This window comes from Aythya marila (genome assembly GCF_965140915.1).
Source record: "Aythya marila genome assembly, chromosome: Z".
Classification (NCBI taxonomy): Eukaryota; Metazoa; Chordata; class Aves; order Anseriformes; family Anatidae; genus Aythya; species Aythya marila.
Genome location: NC_139080.1, coordinates 38,962,874 through 38,988,370, shown reverse-complemented (window position 1 = coordinate 38,988,370; position 25,497 = coordinate 38,962,874).

Genomic DNA, 25,497 nt, shown 5'->3' with positions numbered 1-25,497 from the left:
ATGTCCCTCTTGTACTGGGGAGCCCAGAACTGAACAGAGTACTCTAGGTGTAGCCTCACCAAGGCTGAGTAGAAGGGGAGGATCACCTCCCTTGAATTACTGGTAACACTTTCTGAGTCATGCCTTTACAGGCCAAAACAGGTTCTCGTCATAACATCCTGGTTTTAAATTCTTTGTAAGAATGGTCTGTTCTCCCACGTGCCTGGTGACAGGATGAGGGGGAATGGGCTTAAGTTGAGCCAGGGGAGTTTTAGGTTGGATCTTAGGAAGAACTTCTTTACCAAAAGGGTTGTTAGACATTGGAACAGGCTTCCCAGGGAAGTGGTGGAGTCACCATCCCTGGAAGTCTTCAAAAGACGTTTAGATGTACAGCTTAGGGATATGGTTTAGTGGGGACTGTTAGAGTTAGGTCAGAGGTTGGACTCGATGATCTTGAGGTCTCTTCCAACCTAGAAATTCTGTGATTCTGTGATTCTGGAATGTAAGTTCATTCATTAAAATCACAAGATTAATCCACTGGAGCTATTGTAACTGTCCAGCAGTGATACTGTCCCTCTGAACGAGAGAATTGAAAAATGAATTAATTTTGTTTTCAGCTTTCCCGATTTCACTTTCAAATTTATTTATTTATTTATTTATTTTATTTATTTATTTGTATTTTTGAGTGTGTAAGAGTAGAGGTTTTAATATGAATACTGTATTTAAAAATTCTTAGATTAGATTCCCCAACTATAGGGAACATATTTAGGTCTAACAAAAACAGACAATACTGAGGATGGGGTTTTAAAATTGATTTTAAAATAGTTAAGATATATGAGATAGTTAAGAACTACCTCATATAGTTTTTTTGTTTTGTTTTGTTTTGTTTTGTTTTGTTTTGTTTTGTTTTGTTTTGTTTTTAAGGCTACAGTCAAATCTGCAGAACTGTGCCATCTGAAAATCTGTCCTGGGGTAGAAGACCAGAAGACCAAAAAATCTTTGAGTATGAGATGTTACACTGAAATGGCACTTGGGCTATTTCTTCACTAGGCCAGTGAAGAATTTAGAGATAATATACAGTTTTGTGTCAGAAAACACAAATTACATTTAGTTCTTTCTTCACAGACTTATTTACAGTACACTGGGACTTTTGAGCAAAGGAATGGCAAACAGTTAATAAAACATTTGATGGGTATTAATTACTTTCCACTTAATTACCTGCCATGTGGATCTTGTTGAGCTATTGATTACTGGCAAACATACATCCCACTGGGGATAATGTGATTTAACTTCATCCAAGGAGTCAATTAGTCCAAGTAACACTGGGAGAGCTAGTGCTCTGCCTTAGTAGCTGGGGTTTCTTGCCAAGAATGGTAGATAAGCTATTTATTTGTTCATTAAAACACAGTACTACTGTCAACAGGAGGCAGTTACCAGGTGATACTGAAATTGGTAAAATGTCATTGTTTCATCAAAAAATAGTGGCAGCTTGTAGCTGTGAAGTGGGTGAAAAGACCATCTCTGATTTGAGAACACAGATAAATGGATGAGGTCAAGATTAAGCCGTTTGCTTACCTCATTTGTGGGAACTTCAATTACAAATTTGTAAGTGCAAATATCCCAAGTGCAATATGTCTTTCACTATCATTAATTTGGATGTTGTGGGACAACAGATGCCAAGCTGTGGCATGTAACATTTAATTAATATCACCAAATGTGAAATATGGCTTGACCCCCAAATCACCAAAACTAAATAATTCTCTGTTCTCCAAAAAGGATTTTTTTTCTTCTCTGACAAGAATAGCATGCTGTCTTCACATTAATTAATCTGAGTGAAACCTTGTGACTTAAATCACAGATATAATACACTATTATTCATATTTACAGTTTGATTAGTATGTAACTGCAGATTATGAAACATGCATCTTGAATGGAAATCAAAGTTCTATTAAACACACACACAACCAACCCACCAAATGAATATCCACCCCCTTCAAAAACAAAAGCAAAGACAAAAACAGCAGCAACAGCAACAACAACAACAAAAACAAAAGAACACAACTGACAAAAATTAAGGTGGAGAATTAAGTGTGTTTAAGAAATTGCTGCAGTAGAACTTCCATGGCTTTGTCTAAAAATTTGGATATTATTACCAGAAGATGTCTGGAAAAAATCACACCATTATTATAAATGTAAAGACTTGCTTGAAATACAGTTCAGAGATTATGAAATATAATATACTTGAAAGATATTTTCTCTTTGTGAAGGTTTAAAATGTCTTTTTAAAATTAGAATCTTCTAGAAAAATTGAACAGATAAATTTATTGACTACAAGTATTAGATTAGATTAGATTAGATTAGATTAGATTAGATTAGATTAGATTAAATTAGATCTATATGGATGCATAAACCAAGAAATTGATACAGGGACACAGGAAGATATCCTTCAGTCATTTCCTGTAGAAGAGTGTCATGAAATTTCTTAGATTATCTGTCTGTCTGTCTGTCTATCTCTTTATTTACAGTGACCTGCATAAGGACCTGTATTTTTAAAATTCTACAGAAAAGACAGAGGGAAACATTCAAGTTCTGTTAACTGCCAAACATGAATGATGTCATATACCTATGCTATGTTTAATGTTGCTTGAAACAAAACAAATAAAACAAAACAAAACAAAACAAACCACACACACATACAAATGATTCACATTTTGGAGTTCCCTTTTAATCTATGAGAGTAGAAGTTAACTTTTAAATAATAATGCAGTTCAAAGTGAAAAAATAAAAAAATAGAAATTAGAGATTTTCCCAGATTTCATCTTTAAAAACAAGAGTTTTCCATATATGTTCTTTAAGAGAGGGTCATTATATTTTGAGCTTGTAACAATATGAGAAAACCAAATAAATTCAACAGATATTTTTCTTTGTACCTCAGTTGAAATCACTTGTAAAGTTGGATGAAGTTATATAAATAAATATATATTTAGTCTTTTCTAACCTTAATGATTCTATGATTTCCAGGAAGTGGCTGGATATCTGCCTGCCAATGGGAAATAGCGAATAAATTTCTCCTTTTTGCTTTGGTGTCATGCATGTCTTTTGATTTTCTTATTAAAATGCTCACTTACCAAGTCTCATATCATCATGTTCTGGATTCTGCACCTGGGAAGGGGCAACCCTGGTTATATGTGCAAACTGGAGTATGATCAGTGTCACAGAAAGGCACCTGGGGGGTTTTCACTGATAGTAAGCTGAACAATAGCCAGAAGTGTGCCTTGGCAGCCATCAGGGCCAACCATGTCCTTGGGATGCATCAAGTAAAGTACTGCTAGCCAGTCAAGGGAAATGATTCTCCTGCTCTGCTCTCTGCTGGTACAGCCTCACCTTGAGTACTGTGTGCAGTTTTGGTCGCCACAGTATAAGAAAGACAAAACTGCTAGAGAGTGTCCAAAGGAGGGCTACGAAGATGGTAAAGGGTCTAGAGAAGACATATGAGGGATGGCTGAAGTCACTTGGATTGTTCAGCCTGGGGAAGAGGAGACTGAGGGGGGATCTCATTGTCATCTACAGCTTACTCATGAGTGGGAGAAGAGGGGCAGGCATGGATCTCTTCTTGGTGACCAGCAACAGGACCTGAAGGAACAGACTGAAGCTGTGACAGGGGAGGTTCAGGCTGGATATCAAGAAAGGGTTCTTTACTGAGAGAGGGGGTGGTTGCATATTGGAATAGGCTCCCTATGGAATTGGTCATGGTATCAAGTTTTCCAGAGTTCAAGAAGCATTTGAAGAAAGTTCTGACACATGATCTCATTTTGGGTGGTCCTTTGTGGATGAAGGAGTTGGACTTGATGATTCTTGTGGGTCCCTTACAACTCATATAGTCTATGATACTTTGATTCTGTGATGCCGTACATCTTTTTTTCTCCTCCTTTCCTGTTAAGGAGGAGTGAGAGAGAGAGAGAATGGGTGCAGTTCTGGAGCCAGTCAAAGTCAGCCTGCAAAAAAACTGCTACAATTTTAATTGGATTTTAGAGAGCTTGCATACACAATATAAATGCACATATATGTATCTATAGATGCAGATCTAATTTTATCTTTAAAGTTTTTGGAGCACATTAGGTTGACTTGACCTTATGTGTGACTGCAACGTAATTACTTGTAGATAATATTTTATAAAGGTCATGTGACCATTTGACTAAATGAGAAAAGAAGTCCCCACACAGAAAAAGATACATTGTAGGATATTCTATTTGCTCCAGTGTGTCCATATAAATTTTTTTGGATTTTGTTTACAATATAGGCATATTAAAAGTCATTATTCTAACTAGAAGTTCTTCATGTTTTTTTTTTTTATTATTATTATTATTCTTTTTTTCTGTTATTATTTTCTACCACTTATTTATAATTCAGTTATAGCCTTCAGTACAATTAAACAAAGAAAGCACAACTCAAAAGAAATACATGGTCAATAAAATATCATATCAACAGCTATAAATCTCTCATATGTTCAAGGCATAAGGACAGGAGAGGAAGTTTTTCAAATTTCTACTTTTACGCAGTTTTAAATGCAATATAGGGGTCACTGTATGTTAGGATAAAGCTCTAGGAAGCTGTGAAAAAACACAGGTGAGCAGTAGGGGATAGGGCAGAAATTATTGTAAAACATTCTTGTCTCTCCCAGTATCAGCCTTCTGTAGTGATAAATTAGCATGCTAAAATGAAAGAAATTGACCCATTTTAGATAGTGATGAAGTCTTCGTGTATGCTGTAGAGGAATTATTTAGTGCAGTGTTGTGCTTTAATGTGGTTAATGGTAGTACAAAAGGGGAAAGGGACCTTGTTTTTCTGCTTACGTTGTAAACAAGGTTTCAGGGGAAATTCTTTGAAGTACAGAGATCTAAGCTGGATGGTTTAGAATCCCCCCTGAGGTACTACAGAGGAACAGTAGGTATCTGATAATGTTTACACTTTGTGTAAATCTTTTTTTGGCATCAAACACACTGTTGACAAACAAGATAAAAAGTGGATTACTTAAAACTGGTGCTTAAGATAAATTGGATACTCATATGATTTGTGGCATTTAAGCTTTTACTGTCACTCTCATGACTTTGAAAAAAGAATGTAAAACAGTAAAAGACTAGCTTTTCAAAGCTCTGCTCTGCTTGTGTTCTTACTTCAGGACCCACAGCCAAATTTTCGGAGATGAGGAGACAGGCCACAGTGAAATCTGGAAATGTATTGCGGACATCATCCGTGTCATTAATTCACCCTGAGTATGCTGTTATTTCTGGAAAATAGTATGAAAAGTACAGTGGCATCCCCCAGCTCCTGAGTATTTCCAAAATCTGGTGTACATATACATGCCAGATTTCCTTACAGTAGCTGACACTTCCCTTTGTTGGATTAGTTCTATCCATCTAGTTAAACACACAGAGAAATATGTGAGCTACAGTGAAGTGGTATGAGGAGTCAAGGTTGTAAACAAAAACGTAAGCTGTGTTGACAGAAGCCAGTAAGGAACACTATGATTTAAATATAGCTTTTCAGGACTTCAGAAGGGGTTATAAATTGTGCTACAACACAAATCTAACTTGTGTAATATTATGTTGAACCCTATGTCTTTTTGTGTTGAAGTACAGTTTTATTTTCTTCCCCCTTAACTCTGCAAAAGAAAACAATAAGAAAACATAAACAGCTCTGAAATATTTGATTATCATAATAATTATGTGGCCTGTAAAGTATTTTTATAAATATATTTGAATCCACTCTGTTTGTAGGATCACATTTATATCCATACAAAATACAGGAATAAGTTTCTTATTCTGTACTCTTAAAAGTTTTTCTCCAAATATTACTTCTTTTTTTTTTTTTTTTTTTTTTTTTTTATAGGACTATTAAGTTTTTATTTCATCTTCCATAAAACCTCTTGAGATGGAGTCTGGGTTGTATATCTAAGATGCTGGTTTTGATCTACTATTCCAGTAACATCACTGGAGACCTGAGAAGCTGCATGTTATGGAAGATGGATCTACTGAGAAGTTTAAAGGCTTTCTGGAATACAGGTTTACAATATAACTCAAAACAGTAAGCACTGACTTCTTGTATCTGTGACAAAGAGCCAATGGATTTCATTGTGCTCTCTGTTTCAGCAAAGCACATTTTTTTTTTTTTTTTAATTCGTGTTCTTTTTTTAAATCACTAATGCTGTTTATGTTCACAAAATGAGGCTGTGAAATGTGTGTTCTCTACTTTCTTTTATCTAACTGAGACACGGGAACTCACAAGGAAGTAAGTAAGTGTTGGGGTGCTTCAGGATTTACTTACTGCATTGAAGCCAATGTAACGGCTTGTTAGAGTGTACAAGAAAGGGCTGGGGGGTAAAGTTGTGTTTAGGACTTGCCTTTCCTCATGAGCAGCAGTGTGACAGAAGAACTTAGAAAAGGAGGTGGCAGTGGCAAAATAGATGGGAGATAACTGTGGAAGGTTATCTGAAACAATGGCCAGCTGTCAACTTTCAAGGTTGACCAACTTTTTATATGACCATCCCTAAATTAGAGGAAGAAAAATCCACCTAATATTGCTGGTAAAGCCTGAGGTACATATCTATTGTCCATTTGAAAAAAGAAAACTTTTCTTCTCATGAAACGAGAAGATCACTACAAAGGCCCACTGTCTTCAGCAATAACTCCTGTCTCTGCAAGCACTTCAACAAGATTGGAGGAAAAATGTATTCTGTCATTTGTTCCTTTACAAATGCAATGGACGCCTAAATGATAGTGATTTATAATTTCCAATGGGATTTACAGCCCCATGTGAACCACATCCTCTGAGACCGGAAAGATTTCCAGGAAGAAAAGATTATGGCAAGAAATGATCATGGCTCTCTTCTCTGTTCTGTCTGGTGTGGTGTCTGGAAACACCAGGGCACCAGACATGAACTTGTAGCTTGTTTATAACCCCTGAAGGAAGAGATGGCTTGTAGTTTATTTGGGACTGTTTCATTAGTTTCTTTTTCGTGATGGAGCACTGCAACAGGCTGCCCAGGGAGGTTGTGGTGTCTCCTCTGGAGATATTCAAGGCCCATCTGGATGCCTACCTGGGCAACTTGCTCTAGAGAACCTGCTTTGGCAGGGTAATTGGACCCGATGATCTCTTGAGGCTCCTTCCAGCCCCTAAAATTCTGTGATAATGTGATTATTTCTTCTTTTCTCTCTTTCATTTTTTGTTTTTGAAATTTTCTCTTTGGAACAGCTTATGGCAATTGCTTTGAACTTGATGATAACTGGATGTGTTAATGCTCCTCTCATACAAGGTCTTGATGTCTTATATTTGGTGTCTTTGGAACAGTGGTGTTTTTTTTGTTTTGTTTTGTTGTTTTTTTTTTTGAGTTACAGAAAAATTTTAATACATTTTGGAAGCTTTCCCAAATATAACCATGACATTTTGTAATGGACGAGGGGTGGTAAAATGTGGCTCTTAAATAAATACATAAATAAATGAAAGGAAAACAAACAAACAAACAAAAAAGAGAAAAAATACTTTTGATGTTATCTTGTTTGATTGAGATATCACCTAAGAAGTTAAGGCTTTTATCAAGGACATTGTTGCTGTTTTTCTTGACAAGAATCATCGTGGAAACATTGCTTTTTTGATAGTTATTAAAAATTACACTCAACAACATTCCTCAAAAGTTTTTTCACATAGTAAAAACCTGTTTTGCTAAAGACAACTATGATAAAATCAAGTATTTAAAATTTATAGTTTTGAACATTTGAATCTGATCCAGCAATATGCAAATAAATACAGAAATATTTTATTACTTTCAATTCAAATAGTTTATATTAAATAGATAAAATTTTAAAATCCTAGAGAGCAACAGTAGACAGATAGCTTTGTCTTTACCTTAAAAGTATATAAGAAGAGGATTTAGTGTTAATGATGATGTAGAGTTCTATAAAAGATATTATTGGCTTGACTTGGAAATGACTGGTATATTTCATCAAAGCTTAGCCACTATACAGACTTTTCCTGAAGAAATGCCAATAGACTTTTAACACATTATATATAGTACATTTGTTTATGCTCTGTGCTTGGTGACAAAATATTTGAGAAAAGTTTCAGAGTTTATGTTCTCAATTGGTTCTCCTTTTTTGTTGTATTTTTCTATCTTCCAAAAGGAGACTGCATGACTGTTGAGCTGTCTTCATTTCAGAGGGCAAGAAAATTATATCTGAGACAATTCACAATGATCCAAGGACACTCTAAGTTACAGTGCAAACTAAATATATCAGACAATATATCAGATGTACAATTAAAATAATAAGTAACCTCTTTTGGAAAGGAGGTACAGCCAAACTGTTTGCAGTGGAGCCATCCTGGCTATTATTACCATACAGAAAAGCCATCTCTCTGCAGGAGTTTGCTAAGGGTTGGCTAGAGGACAGTAGTTGCTCTCCCCACTAACTGAGTCTTTCAGTTTCCTTACAAAAAGGGCCATAACTTTTCTGGTCTCATCAGGTCATTTAGAATTCTGGGAAGACTACTGTGGGATGGACACTTTGGACATTTCATTTGTAGTCAGTTATAGAACACTTTTTTTTTTTTTCTTTTTTTCTTTTTTTTTTTTTTTATGACAAGAGATTGGAGGCTACCCCCACATCAGTCCACAATGCTGGTGTTTTCTCTGTGACAGCTTACTCTTTGCTATGAGAGAAAATTGGGAAAATGAGAAACATCCCTACACACAGACACCAAGGACAGTGAAGGAGGAGGGGGATGAGGTGCTCCAGATACTATATCAGGGATTCTTCTGCAACATGTAGAGGACTCCATATTATAGCATGTGATCTTCCTATTCTTATCTTGACCTACAAATTTTTCATCTTGTTTTCTCCTCCTGTACTGCTGAGAAGGGAGAAAGAGAGAGTGGTTGGGTGGGCACCCAGCCCAAGGCTCAGTTTTTTATCTTGTCAGTGAAGAAATGTTACCTTATTACAAGACAACATTTATTTATTTATTTATTTACTTATTTATTTATTTATTGAAATTGTCTGATTCTGGTAGAACTATGAGAGATGATTTCTACAGCCGAAGAGCTGTTCCAGAGTAAATAAATCATATCTGTATGGACAGATGCAGACACAGAAATTAAAAATACTATATCTTGGAAGATAAATGATCTAAAATATAGTCTTTGATAAAGGAAACATTTAAAAAAGAAACAAAAAAGAAAAAAATGAAAAATTTTATTAACGGATAGAAGTTATCTGTTCTAAATAGTGAGTCAACAGGACATGGTGTATTTACAAGAAATATACAATTCCCATTTATGATGGTAAACACTGTGGGGTCTACATCTCTATGGGTGAAAACCAAAGCCTGTTAGCATACAGATGTGTGCTACCTTTTAAAATCCCTGCAGTATCTTCCTACCTGCTGTGCTTAATTTCAGATTCAAGTGCTGTCATTAAAGGAAAAAAAAAAAAAAAAAAAAAAGGGTACACAACCAACTGTTTTTGCCTTTTTCTGTGCCCTACATTGCATTGGCTTGTTCTCAAATATTTTCCTGGTGTCACAGCTCTTCAGACATTTTTTGAATATATGATCTTTTGGCCCCTAGATTCTACTTTTATTTTTTCTAGATGGAATATGTCTGTTTGACATGTAAAATGGCAAGTTCCTTATTGTTTTCTTATAAACAATTTTCTTGCAAATCTTTCTTGGCAGCATTCCTTAAGAAAAAAAAAATCTTTACTGTAAAGTTTGTATTTAGAATGCTAAAATAAAAATATGTTACAATCTGGCAAGACATCAACTCTCTTCCAAGACTAGTCGTATTAAGCCTAATTCTCATTTTGATTTATTTGACTTTGGATATAATGCTATTAAATTGGTAAAGACAAGCAATGAACAAAACCCTGGAGATGAATTAGCCATTGTATCTGGTCCATTAATCTCTTCTTCAATTCTTGAGAATTGTGGCTCACCCAGACCCAGAGATCAAATAAAATGCCTAATTGGGAAAATCCTAAACAAGAGTATCCTGGGGAGCTTGAATTTATTTGTCAACTGTTCAAACAACTATGTTGTTTATATGTCTTTAAAACCCTGATACTTCACCACCACTACATCTTAATCCAGATACTTTGAACACAGGAGGGAGATTGAGAATTGTTTTCAATTAACTGGAATAGAGAGAGACACTAAAAACAGTTGTGTTGTGAACATTCCGCCAAGCATGCTGAGAATTTTAGATCAAAACATCAGGTTTGAGGAATGCTCTGAAAACTGTGAGGGTAGTGGTAAGCACAGCTAATGGATAGTCTGCTTTTTTCAATAGCTTTTGTATTAAGCACCATGATTCAATAAGAGAAAGAATTATGGTATAATAATTTTTTATGTTGTTGTTGTTGTTAAATTCAGTAACATATTTAGAGGGAAAAGCAACAAATACAGGAATTCTTTCTGCTTCTTTTTATTCCAGAATTGTATGTTGATTTTTCTGGAGGTTCTCCTGAAACACAGCCTGCATATCTGATCTGTATTTGGACTTTCACAGAAATGCTGAGGACAGTTAAAAGTCCATACATGTTTTTGAGCATGATAATATTTTATGTTTCTATTGTCACTAACGGAATAGAAACCTGTTTTTCCTAGCATGAAAAAAAATAATAAATTAATTTTCTGATGATGTGTTCCATCGTTAATCAATTTTTTCTTTCTCTTTTGGGGAAGAAAAAATAAAATAAAATAAAAAGCCTGTGGAAAAATTCATGGCCAGAAAAGAGAGGGTTAGGTTATTGGCTTTTGTCATTTTGTTGTTGTCGTTAATTTTCAGTCTTTACCACTGGTTCAGATTTTATATGACTTACTGGTCAGAAATGCTGCATGAATTCTTGCATGTATCTTTCTTACTACAGACAAAATCCTGTTCTCAGTTGCAACTACAGTGATCATGATATTACAGTAGTTTGCTTACAGGTTGTGCAAAATAGCTCTAGCATGACTGTATTACATGTTATGACACTATCAAGAGGGCTGTCACTGGTGGTGATTGCTTCTGTAACCTGGTGGTACTTCAATCAGTATGTGTTGTGGTTCTGTTTTTTTTTTTTTTTTTTTTTTTTTTTTTTTTTTGTAGGTCCTTGCACAGTGCTGTGTTTTGGATATTTGATGAAAATAGTGGTGCTAATACATCAATGTTTTTAGCTGTTGCAGAGCAGAGTTTACACAGAACCTTTTACACAGAAGACTTTTCAGCTTTTTGTGCTGCCCTACCAGTGAGGAAGCTGGAGGTACACAAGAAGCTGGGGAGGGGATAGAACAGCTGGCCCAGATGGACCAAAGGAATATCCCATACCATATGGCATCATGCTCAGAAATAAATCTGGAGTAAAGAAGAAGGAAGTGGGATACATTCAGAGTGATGGTGTTTGTCTTCTCAAGAAATCACTATGTGTGATAAACCCTGCTTTCCTGGAAGTGGCTGAACACACTTGCCTGCATGTGGGAAGCAGTGAATGAATTCCTTATTTTGCTTTACTTGCATGTGTGTTTTTTGCTTTCCTTGATGATGGGTCTTAATCTCAACCCATGAGGTCTCAAAGTTTTACCTTTCTGTTTCTCTCCCTCATCCCACCTGGGGAGAGTGAGTGAGCAGCTGGGTGGTGCTGACAGACTTCTTGTACTAAAACTGGAAATGGCTTTATGAAATGCTACTTTTGAAACAAAGTTGCAGTGAATGAGCACATTAAAGACACTCTGTAGTAGGGGACAGAAGAAAAGCTGTCAGGGACAGTGTAAGTATAGTTGGAGATTGATTAGAAGCCTCTATCTCTATGCCTATTCTTCTATGACTGCACATCTTTGTCTCTATCAAGTACCAGTCAAGCAATTAAATAATTACTCTAATAGTAACTTCTCATAAAGGACAAGGGGTGGTTATTCCACATAAAACTGATAAAATATATTTTGTCCACAAATATATACTCTGTTTGTACTCTGCTTCACAGGGCCAAGAACTAACATATGAAGGAGAATCTGAGAAAGAAAGTCTGATGAATTAAAGTTATAAAAATCTTGCCCTGAAAAACAAACAAACAAACAAAAAGTTTCTGAATGATTTTTTATTCAATCTCTATAAAGTATTTCATATTCCTGAAAGTTTCCTTCCAAATGTGAAGAAGCAGCTAAAATCTCTTTCATATTTTAAATGATTTGTTTGTATTCATTTCACATTGTTTGAGAAATGAATAAAATAATAAATAAATGGCTTGCCTTTCTTCAGTGTATGCCATAAATAGGATTTCCTCTGATCTGAAGTGTTAAAATGCCCTGTTGCATACTGTCAAGAGGAACTGATTTAGGTTCTAATGAAAACTGGTTTGTGTTTATATTCAGGCATTCTGGGGACAATGAATAGAATTCAGAAGTTGCTAGCTAAAAAGAAGTGTGAAGTTCCCAGTATTTTTTCCTCCATATGATCATAGCACCGTTGTCCCATTTTTTTTTCTTTCTTTTTTTTTTTTTTTCCTGCTAAATACAGTGCCTGCATTTGATGCTAAAATATCAACACAGTTCATATTTTTGTACATATAAAAGTGATGTTATCTTGTTTACCCCACAAGTAGATTTTATATGTTTGTGACTGTTTGCTTTTGCCATTGCTTGCATTTCCTCACTTACAAATTACAAATCTGTTTTCTCGGATCTTATTTGTGTAATTACCTGGACACTGATACCCTTGATGGCTTTTAAATCTTCTCCTGAATTATCCAAAGAAAGACTTACTTAATGTCACTTTAAATGATCTGCTATTACTTATCTGTGCTGACAGAGCTATCTATGCCATCTATTTGACTTTTAAATAAATACATAAATTTCCATTTCAAAACACCCAAATCTTAAAATTGCTCACTAATATTGCACATACTATTACAAATTTTCTCTTCCTTTTCACTTTTGCTTTTTCATTTTTCAACCTAGATCATCTCTAAGTCCTCTCTCTCTCATGGCTTTAGAAACTATTGTTATTCTCACATAAACAGTTTTAGTTAAAGATTATTTTCTGAGCTATGGTGTTTGTAGGAGGGATGGAATGCTGGTCAATTAAAACACCAGTCTCTACCAACGTCTTTTCCTTGCTATACATTATTCCTTCTATTCTGTAGATTACTCTTAAGGAGCTCAAGAGTATTTAATGTTTATACAATATTTATTTTTCTCCCACTTGATCAAGACAATTCAATTTTTTTATCCTGGTGGGTGGATTACCTCAATCCAGTGTACTGTATGTGTTCTTTTGCAGTGCCTTTGACTTATGCATGAGTTCCTGATACTTTGAAACCCAGAGATAACTAACAAGTCTGCTTCTCTCACTAATCATAATCAGTTTTGTGTAGTATGTGTTACAAAGTCCACTTCTGAAATTGCACTTTAAACATAATGGGAGAAAGATTATTTGGAACAACTCCTCTACTGCCTGGAAAGTTGCTACCTGTTTTCTGTTTTCTGTCTCTGTAGCCAGCAGTCTTCTTCACTAGTAGTTACTTACGATTCTTCCTACATGTTACTCACTTTTGGTAATCAAGAGCTGACGAACTGGACCAGTTCTATAGATAGTCCACCTATATAATGAACCTTGGTAGGTACCATGGAGAAAAAGCTTGTACCTTTTCTATCTGTGCTGTACCTGGGGATAATTAGTTGAATTCAGTCACTTTCACTGTCAATGCAGCACCCTTCATGACCAGTAAAATTTTCATTAAAACATTCTTTTTGCTGACAAACTTGTCACTGGCAGACTTTGTTAAATGTTTAACTCAGATACTGAACACAAATATACAAAGTGGCATAATTAACTGATCAGCTTATCTCTCAGAGGCAGGTAATTTATTCTTACCCTTTGGATCCAGTCAGTGGAGAGGCTTTCAAAACTCGCATACCTCCAGACAGTGTGGCGTAATATCTGTAATTTACACACAGGAGAGGCATTGTGTTGCTGTGTGATGGGAATGCTTATTACACGGAATTGCAGTAAAAATCCACGACATTTATGTAAAGGGACTATGAAATATTAACACAATATAGGGACTACTTTTTTCTTTCTTTCTGGAAGATGAATCACAACATTGACCTACTACAAGAAGGTTATGCCATATGAGAGAGTAATACTAGCCAAAATTAGATTGAATTGAAAGAAACCTTAGATACACATATTAATAACAAGAACAACCCCCAAAAGGTCTTTGTTTTACTACTTAATGGGCAAGCTGGAGTAGTTCTTAATAAGGTGTCACAATGACAGTTTGGTAAAAGAAAAAAATATTTGTTTTTGACCACTGAATAATAAGAAGAATATGGCTGTTAACAAATATTAGAAAATGAAATGTTTACCAGTTAAATTTAATCTGTAGCTTAAGGCATCTAACACTAAAGGCTCTTCAGAGTTCTCTCTCAGAAGTTTAAATGAGTTCCTGAAGTGTATTTCAGAGTGAAGTTAACCAAACATTATTTTTTAGTTTTGAACCTGATCAGACCTTTCTATTCAGGTTGAATGAGAGGTGCTTCATAGTCACCTTGTTAAAGATGGTCCCCCAAAAAAGATTGTTATTCTTTCCTTGAAGCCACTGTTGTTGAGGGTTGATGGAACTGCATCTTTGTGAAAATCAACTTCTCCTTGCAATGTTAAAAAAACGAGGAGGTTTGAAGTCTTTGAAGTACAAGAACTGTCTAAATAGGACAACTGACAGAAACATGATATCAGAGTGATTACTCAACATGTCAAAGGCAGTCAGAAGAATGGTGTGGTTCAGAGCTTCAATGGACTCAAAACTGTGGAAATATGGAAGATTAACAGAGCACATTGAAACAATATTTCATTCTGTATTTGTAAGCTATTGGATTTTGTTAAAAGGATGACATTAGAGTAATTACAGTTTTTCACTGTGACTAACTGAAGCAGTTGCTGTGCTTAACAGTTTTCAGTTAGCACAGCCAGGAGTAGCCAACCATACAATCATAATTTAAATCATAATTCAATTTAGTAATTTAAATCAGAAAGATAGAATAGCTTAGGAAGGAACTGAAGCTAAAGTTGAATCTGATTTTGAATCAGATTGAAACTGATATACAGTATTTCAATTTTTAGAACTGTAGTTTTGTGATCTGATTAAGGACTACAATGCAGGAGAAGCCACAGAATTAATTAAAAACACAGAACTGCTACAATATGTCAAGTCACTTAGAAAAGAAGTTCACTGGAAATAGAAAATCTGATGATGAGCTGGTGGAAAACCAAAAATGCATTAGGAATAAAGGCATGTGGCAACAGGTATGCAGAACTTTTCTTATCCACTGGCAAAAAAATAACTTTAAATTACCACAGTCAGATGGCTTTATTCCTGCTCCAACATGATTCTCCCAAGTCTTGTATCCCAATCCTAGCAAAATTTCAGCTTTTCAAACAGAAAATTTGAAAGGAAAGATGAAAACAAATATTTTAGATTACTCACAACTGTTATTGTTATCCTTCATTTCATTGTGTTCTCTCTATTCTTGTGTTCCTTCTGTATCTGTAAGTGATATAGAGAACAATTCTTTCATTTTCCTATCAACTGAATCTATATAAATAAAATATTATTAATAAAAATATTATTAATAAAAAGGCATTGTCAAAAACAGTTTGTTTTCAAGCATAACTGATTCTACATTTTTATCAATCTTATCACCATTATAAAGGTATCAGTAACATACCCATATTGCATAGTCCTTCACTTTACCTTGGAAGATTCAATTCTTTGCCTTTATCTGACTTCCCTTTCCAACTTAGCCACAAATATAAAATACATATATATACCTACATTTTTTATACTACTACTGACCCTAAAAAGGCAAGAAATAATTAGATCTATTATAAATTACAGGGGAGATGTATAATTTTTCATTATAAAAGGAGTTCATCCCAATCTTAGGGTTCATCCCAAGTGAATACCATATATTAGTGACAATATTCATCATTACGCCTGAGAGGACAAACTTATCTCACTCTTCTTCATCTCCAAACAATTGCAAGCATGCAAAATTGTGGTGGTATTACTCAGGTGGGCAGCTGAGCTCCACCACAACTGCTCTCTCACTTCCCCTCTCCTCAAAGAGGAATGGGGAGAAAATACAACACAGAGAAAAGGACACAACAGAAACAATAAGTCTGCGCAGAAGCACTGAGAGAAGGGAAAAAATTATTCTCTACTTCCCATCAGCGAGCAATGTTTGGCCACATCCTGGGAAGCAGGGCCTCAAAACGTGTAATGGTTGTTCAGGAGGAACAGCCCCCTCCCCCACCAGAGCCCCCCCTTTTTATTGCTGAGTGTGACATCAGGTGTTATGGATTATCCCTTTGGTTGGTTTAGATCAGCTGCCCCAGCAATGTCAGACCCAACACACAAATATATATAAATATACATATACTTTTTGAAGACATAATTTACACCAAAACTAACCTCTAAACCAAAACAAAGCCAACCCAACCAAACAAATGGATAAAGCAAACAAAGCAAAGAGATAACAGAAAATTATTTTTGTTTGGTATTCATTTAGACATGATCTTGTGAATCCTAAAATCGCTTTTCGAGAGAAGACCAAATAGATGGCACGTTTTGTCTACTATTAGTGTCCATAAGAAAATGAGCAACCAAGCTGTATCTCCCAACTGACCTGCTTTTAGAACCCAGCTGTTTTCAAGAGTAAGAATCAAGTTCTCTTATTTTATTAGGCAGAATACAAAAGTAAGTGTTCATTCATGTTCTGGCACAATATGACTTATATTACATGCTGCCTCTTTCAAAGGCTGCTGCCAGCAAGTTTTCTGTGCCCATTAAGGTTCAAATTATTTTGTATACTTGTAAGATATACAGTAAAAAGTATTTGCTTGGTATTACTTTGTATCCTCTGCAAGTCAAAGAATATGTCTATTTTCTGCCTTGGAATCTGAAAATAAGGAAAATGAAATGTTAGGAAGCAACTAATGTTTCTTCACCTGTTGTAAACTCACAGTACAGTCATAGTCATAGCTTTTCACTGGATGAAATCTTCAAGGAACATCTTGTAATAAATAAAATAAGTTAAATAAACCATATGTTTTTTAGAGGCTTTTGGTGCCTTTTGGTTTCCCCAGAGTCTTTGTTAACTTTTACCTATGTTAGATGTAGAAGGATCTAGACAGAGAGCACAAGAGAATGCTTTATATGAGATTTCTTTAACTGTTTGTGTTCCCATCTGTCTGCTTGATATCACTTTATTTGTCCTGAAACCAGGACAAATAGGAACACCAGAATCAATTTCTGCATTTTTTTAATCCCCTCTCTCTCCAGAAACCATGTACTCTCTTTATCCATATAGAAGACATTATTTCCAAATCAAAATTCTGATTTCACTCTCATTTTCTTATCTTACTCATTATCTTATCTAACTCTTTTCTGGTCTGAAGTGTTTAACTTTTAGTGAGTCTTTCACTAATATGCAATATTTCCTTTGCAATCTATTAAATCTCATTTATATTTTAGAGGGATGTAGGCAAGCAGAATATAGTTTGTGTCTCAGCTACAAGTACAAGTTGTTAAACACATTGGGAAAACTATTTAGGTTGCTAGATAACTGAGATGTCTAGGGAGCATCACATATAGGTAGCTGTACTCTGTTTTAATAGTCACTGAACTCAAAATATAAAGCCTTATACAAATGTCCTTTACTGGATTATTAAATGAAATGTTCCTCTTCATATTTATATTTACAAGTTGATTCTTTCACACAGCACTTTCCGATATTTTAACATAAAAGGAGTTTATAGTTCAAATAATAGGCTTAGGACATATGAGACAATTGACAATATTTAAGGGGAAGAACAATGCAGGAAAATATTATTATTATTCATTTCTCTGCTGTTATTAGTCATATTTCAAGACAAAAAATTAAATACTTTAAAAAAAAAAAAAAAAAAGTGAAGTTTAAAGTTAAATCACAGAATAATCTAGGTTGCAAGAGACCTCCAGGATCACCTAGTCCAACCTCTGACCTAACACTAACAAGTACTCCACTAAGCCATATCGCTAAGTTCAACATCTAAACGGCTTTTAAAGACCTTCAGGGATGGTGACTCAACCACTTCCCTGGGCAGCCCATTCCAATGCCTAATAATCCTTTCAGTAAAGAAGTTCTTCCTAATATCCAACCTAAACCTCCCCTGGTGCAACTTTACCCCATTCCCCCTCATCCTGTCACCAGGCATGTGGGAGAATAGACCAACTCCCACCTCGCTACAGCTTCCTTTAAGGTGTTTATAGAGTGTGATAAGGTCATCCCTGAGCCTCCTCTTCTCCAGGCTGAACAAACCCAGCTCCCTCAGCTGCTCTTCATAAGCCTTGTACTCCAGACCCCTCACCAGCTTCGTCGCCCTTCTCTGCACCCGCTCAAGCACCTCGATGTCCTTCTTGTAGCGAGGGGCCCAAAACTGAACACAGTACTCGAGGTGCGGCCTCACCAGAGCTGAGTAAAGGGGGACAATCACTTCCCTAGACCTGCTGGCCACATTGTTTCATATACAAGCCAGGATGCTGTTGGCCTTCTTGGCCACCTGAGCACACTGCTGACTCATATTCAGCTGACTATCAACCAATACTCCCAGGTCCTTCTCCGCCAGGCAGCTTTCTAACCACTCTTCTCCCAGCCTGTATTGCTGTTTGGGGTTGTTGTGCCCCAGGTGCAGGACCTGGCACTTGGCCTTGTTGAACTTCATACAGTTGGGCTCAGCACATCGGTCCAGCATATTCAGATCCTCCTGCAGAGCCTTCCTACCCTCGAGCAGATCAACAAACACACTTGGTGTCATCTGCAAACTTACTGAGGGTGCACTCAAACCCTTCATCCAGATCATTGATGAAGATATTAAAGAGGACTGGCCCTAGTACTGAGCCCTGGGGAATGCCACTAGTGACCTGTCTCCAACTGGATTTGACTCCATTCACCATGACTCTTTGGGCCCAGCTACCCAGCCAGTTTTTAACCCAACAAAGCGTACGCCAGTCCAAGCCATGAGCAGACAGTTTCTTTAGGAGAATGTTGTAGGAAACAGTGTCAAAAGCCTTACTGAAGTCAAGGTAGACCACATACAAAGCTTTTCCCTCATCCACCAAGCATGTCACTTTGTCATAGAAGGAGATCAGGTTCGTCAAGCAGGACCTGCCTTTCATAAACCCATGCTGACTGGGCCTGATCGCCTGCTTGCCCTGCAAGTGCTGCGTGATGACTCTCAGGAGGATCTGCTCCATGAGCTTCCCTGGCACTGAGGTCAAACTGACAGGCCTATAGTTCCCCGCATCTACCCTCCAGCCTTTCTTGTAGATGGACATCACATTTGCTAGCCGCCAGTCAACCAGGACCTCCCATGATAGCCAGGACTGCTGATAAATGATGGAAAGCTGCATGGCCAGCTCTTCTGCCAGTTCTCTCAGCACCCTCAGTTGGATCCCATCTGGCGCCATTGACTTGCATAAATCTAGGTGCTGTAACAGGTGGCCAACCATTTCCTCATGGATCATGAGGGCCACATTCTGCTCCCCATCCCCTTTCAACAAACATATCCTACTACATTTAATTAAACTCCCACAATGATTTTCTTTGTCATTTCTTACATACAAATGACAATGTCATTCAAGAAATGACAAATATCATTTCTTACATAGATTGGGATTCTATCCTGATGTTTATAAACCTAATAATCAAGTTAAATAAAATAAAATAAACAGTCATAAAGTTTCAAACTACATGTTAATAAGTACAATATATTTCTCAATTTTATCTTGAGATATTTTCATGTTTCAGTGGAAAAAAATGAGAGAAAAAAGAATAGGTCCCTATATTGCATACATTGCTTCCTTTTCTCTTTTAATCAAATTCTTTCTATTTTTCACTTTGCCTAGCTGTATGCAAAGAAGTGCATACTAACGGCAAACTTTCTGAACAAAGCATGTGGAAGAAGGTCATGGAATGATTTCACATGAAGATAAATCCAAACTTTAAAGATAATTTTGTACCTAAAGTTTCCTCATCTTGAGTTGTATGGGAAGTTATGATTAAACATTAAATAATTATGTTATCAGGAGCTGGTGGGGCTCATTGAGAGGGTTTTAAACTGCGTAAGAATGGGGACAGGGCTGAAACTAGGCTTGTTAGGCCTGCACCAGGGGAAAAATGGCAAGACTGGGAGAGAAGGCAATGGCCCAATTGAAGTGCATCTACACTAATGCATGTAGCATGGGTAACAAACAGGAGGAGCTGGAAGCCATCGTGTGGCAGGCAGGCTACGACTTGGTTGCCATCACGGAAACATGGTGGGACCACTCTCATGACTGGAGTGCTGCAATGTCTGGCTATACACTCTTCAGAAGGGACAGGCAGCACAGAAGGGGTGGTGGTGTGGCTCTCTATATCAGAGAGAGTTTTGATGTCGTGGAACTTGAGGCTGGGAATGATAAGGTTGAGTCCCTCTGGGTTAGGATCAGCAGGAAGGCCAAAGAGGCAAGCATCCTGGTGGGGGTCTGTTATAGACTGCGGAACCAGGATGAGGAGATGGATGAGGAGTTCTACAGGCAGCTGACAGAAGTTGCGAAATCGTCAGCGCTTGTTCTCATGGGGTACTTCAACTTCCCAGATATATCCTGGAAGCACAACACAGACCAGAGAAAGCAGTCTAGGAGGTTTCTGGAGAGCATAGCTTCCTGATGCAGCTGGTTAGTGAGCCTATCAGAGGAGGTGTCCCACTAGACCTTCTCTTCACAAATAGAGAAGGATTTGTGGGAGATGTGGTGATTGGAAGCTGTCTTGGGCAGAGTGACCATGAAATGGTAGAGTTCTCCATTCTTGGAGAAGCCAGAAATGGGACCAGTAAAACCGCTGTGTTGGACTTCCAGAGGACTGATTTTGAACTGTTCAGGACACTAGTTGGTAGAGTCCCTTGGGAGATGGTTCTGAAGGGCAGAGGAGTCCAGGAAGGCTGGGACTTTCCTTCTTCCTTCAAGAAGAAAATCTTAATGGCACAGGAGAAGTCTGTCCCCATGTGCCCAAAGATGAGCCGGCGGGGAAGAAGACCGGCCTGGCTCAACAGAGAATTGTGGCTTGATTTTAGGAGAAGAAAGAGGGTTTATAATCTCTGGAGAAGAGGGCGGGCCACTTGGGAGGACTATAAGGATGTTGCGAGGCAGTGCAGGGACAAAATCGGAAAGGCCAAAGCTCATCTGGAGCTCAATCTGGCTACTGCTGTCAAAGACAACAAAAAATGTTTTTGCAAATACATCAATACAAAACGGAGGATTAAGGAGAATCTCCAGCCTTTACTGGATGCGGGGGGGAAATCTTGTTACAAAAGATGAGGAAAAGGCGGAGGTGCTTAATGCCTTCTTTATCTCAGTTTTTAGTGGCAAAACCAGTTTCTCTTTGGTACCCTGTACCCTGAATTGGTGGAAGGAGATAGGGAGCAGAATGTGGCCCTCACAATCCATGAGGAAATGGTTGGCCACCTGTTACAGCACCTAGATGTATGCAAGTCAATGAATAGAGAAAAAACTTGGTAGTATGTTGGCATGTATTACCATATGCCTAAGATTCTTGCATTTTCATTTATTTTTATTTTTATATATTTTTTTATATACATAAAAAGGCAATCATTATAGTGGATGTAATTTAATAAGGGAAAAAACATAAACCATGTCACATTTTAATGAAGGAATTTTTACAGTTAGCTGCTCTAAGACATCTCTTTACAGCCTTTTTCAGAATAGCTTAGTGGTCTAAACAGCAACTGTTTCAATGTAGATCTTGATCCACTTTGGAGGATAAGTATTGTGTAAACTTTGCCAACTTCTTTGTTACATCTAAGCTGTGTGAACCTCTGCATTTCCAGAACCTTGATTAACTATGAAATAAAGACAAGTCTGGTAATTGCAACCACACATACTTTACATAAAGAAGGCCTACTTTAAGATCACACCATCTGATTATCAATACTAGAATTTCATGGGACATTCCATACGATGTGGTGTCACACTCAGCATTAGAAGGTGGGAAGGGAGAAAGAGGGGGTGGGGAGGAGGCTCTTGTTACAAAGACGTCTGTCCTCCCAAATGACAGCTATGCCCTGCTCCCCAGGATGTGGCCAAACATATCTCGTTGATGGGAATTAAAGGGTAATTTCTTTTCTCTCTCTGTGTTTCCGCATGGCCTTTGTGTTTCTGTTGTTGTTATTATTGTTGTTGTTGTTGTAGTTATTATCTGTTTATTCTTTTTTCCTCTTCCTTTTCCCTATCCTTACCTCAACATGAGTGTTTTTTTTTGTTTGTCTGTTTTTGTTTTTGTTTTTGTTTTTTTTTCTTTTTTATTCTTTTTTCTTGTTTTCTTTCTAACACACTTTCTTCTCCTCCTCTTCTTCTAAGGAGTAGGAGGGGAGTGAGATCAGTTATGGTGGAGTTCAGCTGCACAGAAAGGTAAGATCACACAGCCCTTGTTCCTTGTGAGACCATCTCAGCTCCTCCATCTTGTTTGTCAAACCTACAGGAGGGACATGCTCAGGGTCCTGACAGTGACCATTGTCTACTGACATACTGCTAGAAGGAAAACTCTATTTTTTGTAAAAGATTTTACATCTATTTACTTATGCCTCACAAGCTCTTCAGTAGTTTTATAGAACAGTTTTGTGTCAGAATTTTTCAACCTGTTTTCTGGGAGTATGATGTGTACCACACAGAAATCTTCACAGAGCATTTAGGGAAGAACACCTGCAGTACTTCACCATAATAACACCATGCAACCTGCCTAACTGCTCAGCTAGCAATAATCATACGGTTTTAACTGGAAACACTGGGCAGATTCAGAACAATGTCTTACTAAGTCTCTAAACAACGGTTAAATGGATCAACTAAATGGCACACTTGTGTCACCTTAGAGTTCTTTACAGTACTTTTCAAATAGTATTTTCTAAAACATTTCTGCATGTCCTTTTTTTCACTTTGTACTGTGCACTCTTTATGGTTGCTAAATGAGATCTTTCCTTAATATAGTTGAACTTAACACCTCCATTCATCTCCTGCTTCTCAGTCTTTCCCAAACATAACAAAACACCATGTTTCAGTGTTTATTTAAAGTTTATTTTAAAGTTTAAAAAATGTTTTCACGTTTTAAAGTTTATTTTAAAGTTTAAAAATTATTTAAAATAAATAAAATAAAAAAATCAAGTTTATTTAAAGTTTAATTTAAAATCAAAATTTACTTTTTAATCACAATTTAACAACTCTCTGGTAGTCTATGATTACTTCATGGACACATTAGTTTCCAGCACATTGTATCAATTAAGAGGATATAAGCAGAAGTAAAGATTATAGATCCAAATTATAGATCCAAATACATTTTAAAGCTCTGACAGGTGAAAAGCTGTCTAGTTCCTTTGATTTTGTATGCAAAACAAGAACTTTCACTGAAAATGACTCCCTAGTGAAAATTGTGTTGAGATTTTTGGCTTCCATTTCAAGAGGTAAGTTAAAGACCTCCAAGTTGTCTTGGAGGTCTTTTGAAGGTCTTGGAGGTCTTTTCTAAATGAATGTATGATCCTTCAGCTTGTTTATGGAAAGGAACGTCCACTTGTACTCTACTGTCCCATCTAAAAATTGTTTCCAATTAAGTACCAATCCACCTTTCACTTTTTAATTTTCTTCTAACGTTATTCTAACCAAGACACATTGTTGTAGACATTACTAATAATTACAACACATCATTGTAAAACATACTAATCAATGCAATTGGAAACAACAAAACCACTTTATTTTACTTCATTGTAGAAAAATTAATATATATATATATTTAACTTTTAGAACTTTGGCTTAAAGTTGTTTATTTAACCTCTCTAATCCTCACTATGTGTTCCTAAATAAATACATAAATTCAGGCAAAAAATACTATTTTTGTTACTTTACATTAACACCTTACAAGATGAAATAGCTTTCAATGTAAACAACACTACCTCTCTCCCTTTAGGAGAAGGGGAGAGAGAAAGAAAGAGACAAAAAAATAAAAATCTTCACATTCTGTAAAAATATTGCAATTAAGCTTGAGTAAGGCAGAAAACATGTCATACAGCTGCAGGCTCACAATTCATTTTTGATGCTTCCTGAAGAATGTATGACTGTTATGGAATCTATACAGTACCTTTCTTTACCTTCTTGAGGACAGATGAACATCTTGCCCCAATGAACATCTTTCCCCAAAGTAATAATATACACGAGAGCAGCGAAGAGCTCTTATAAGAGTCAGCAACTTGAAGCGGTGAAAACCTTGAAGGTCTGAAAAATGTTTTCCAACCTTTCCAATATTTCTGAACCACTTGCCTTCCAGAATGTGGTGGAGAACTGTTTTACTGGTAGGTTGTTGAGAACAGATGAGGATCTCAACAATGAAATTCTGTAAGTGGTGATTTATGTCAGTCAATATCACTCAAGGTGTCTGTGTAAACAGTTTTCACAAACCAAAATCAGCATCCTATCTCCAAATACATTTGTAGTTTCAGACTTTCATTAGGCATAGTTATGTTTCTTAGAAGCCATTTTTCTAAGCCTGTAAGAATATGTATCAATTTATATTAATTTCGTCGGTATAACTCAATATATATAACTATACATATATAACTCAATATATATTCATTGGTATAACTCAATTGAGAAAGTTGTAATTTGCAGAGGTTCAGGAAAGTGAAGAGAAGAACAGCTCCATATCCAAACACCTCAGACTGTTTCTTCTAGGATCAGATGTTTCTATTGTCAAACTTCTATACATTTTTCATTCACCTAATATTTCTCATTCTGTTTGAAGTTATAAAAAGGGTATACTGTTCTGACCTACTCCCTAGGTATAGAAAAGACTGGGCATTTAAATGAACAATAAAAAGCTCAAATAAGACATGCAGCAAGCTAATTAGAATGTAATTTCTCTGACTTTCACGTACATTCTTTGGAATTCTTCTGTTAAAAATTTTCCTCTTTTAGTATTGTTAATTAATCAATCTCTCTAACTTCAGTTTCATCAACAGAAGTAACGCCAGGGTTGAGTGTAACAGGAATTTTCACAAAAAGGAAGTATTCACTTGAATGGTTCTTTCATGTCCTTGGTACACAATACTAGGGTCACTTCCCTACCTACCCTACTCAGAGGGTCAGGAAGTCAATCTGTTGGTTATGGCATTCTATTTTGGTAACATGTACTTTCCTTTTCTGTTATTTCACTTTTATGAATTCTCTCCGTGTTTCCCATCTATTGCTTTCCATGCTGTACTGCCAGAATACAATGAGTAAAATACACTTTCTTTGTCTTTCTTACCACACTCTGGCCATGTTGCCTGCTCTTGTTTTATTTATTTATTTATTTATTTATTTATTTTATTTACTTGTTGTATCAACTAAAACTCATTGCTATGAGCTTTCAACA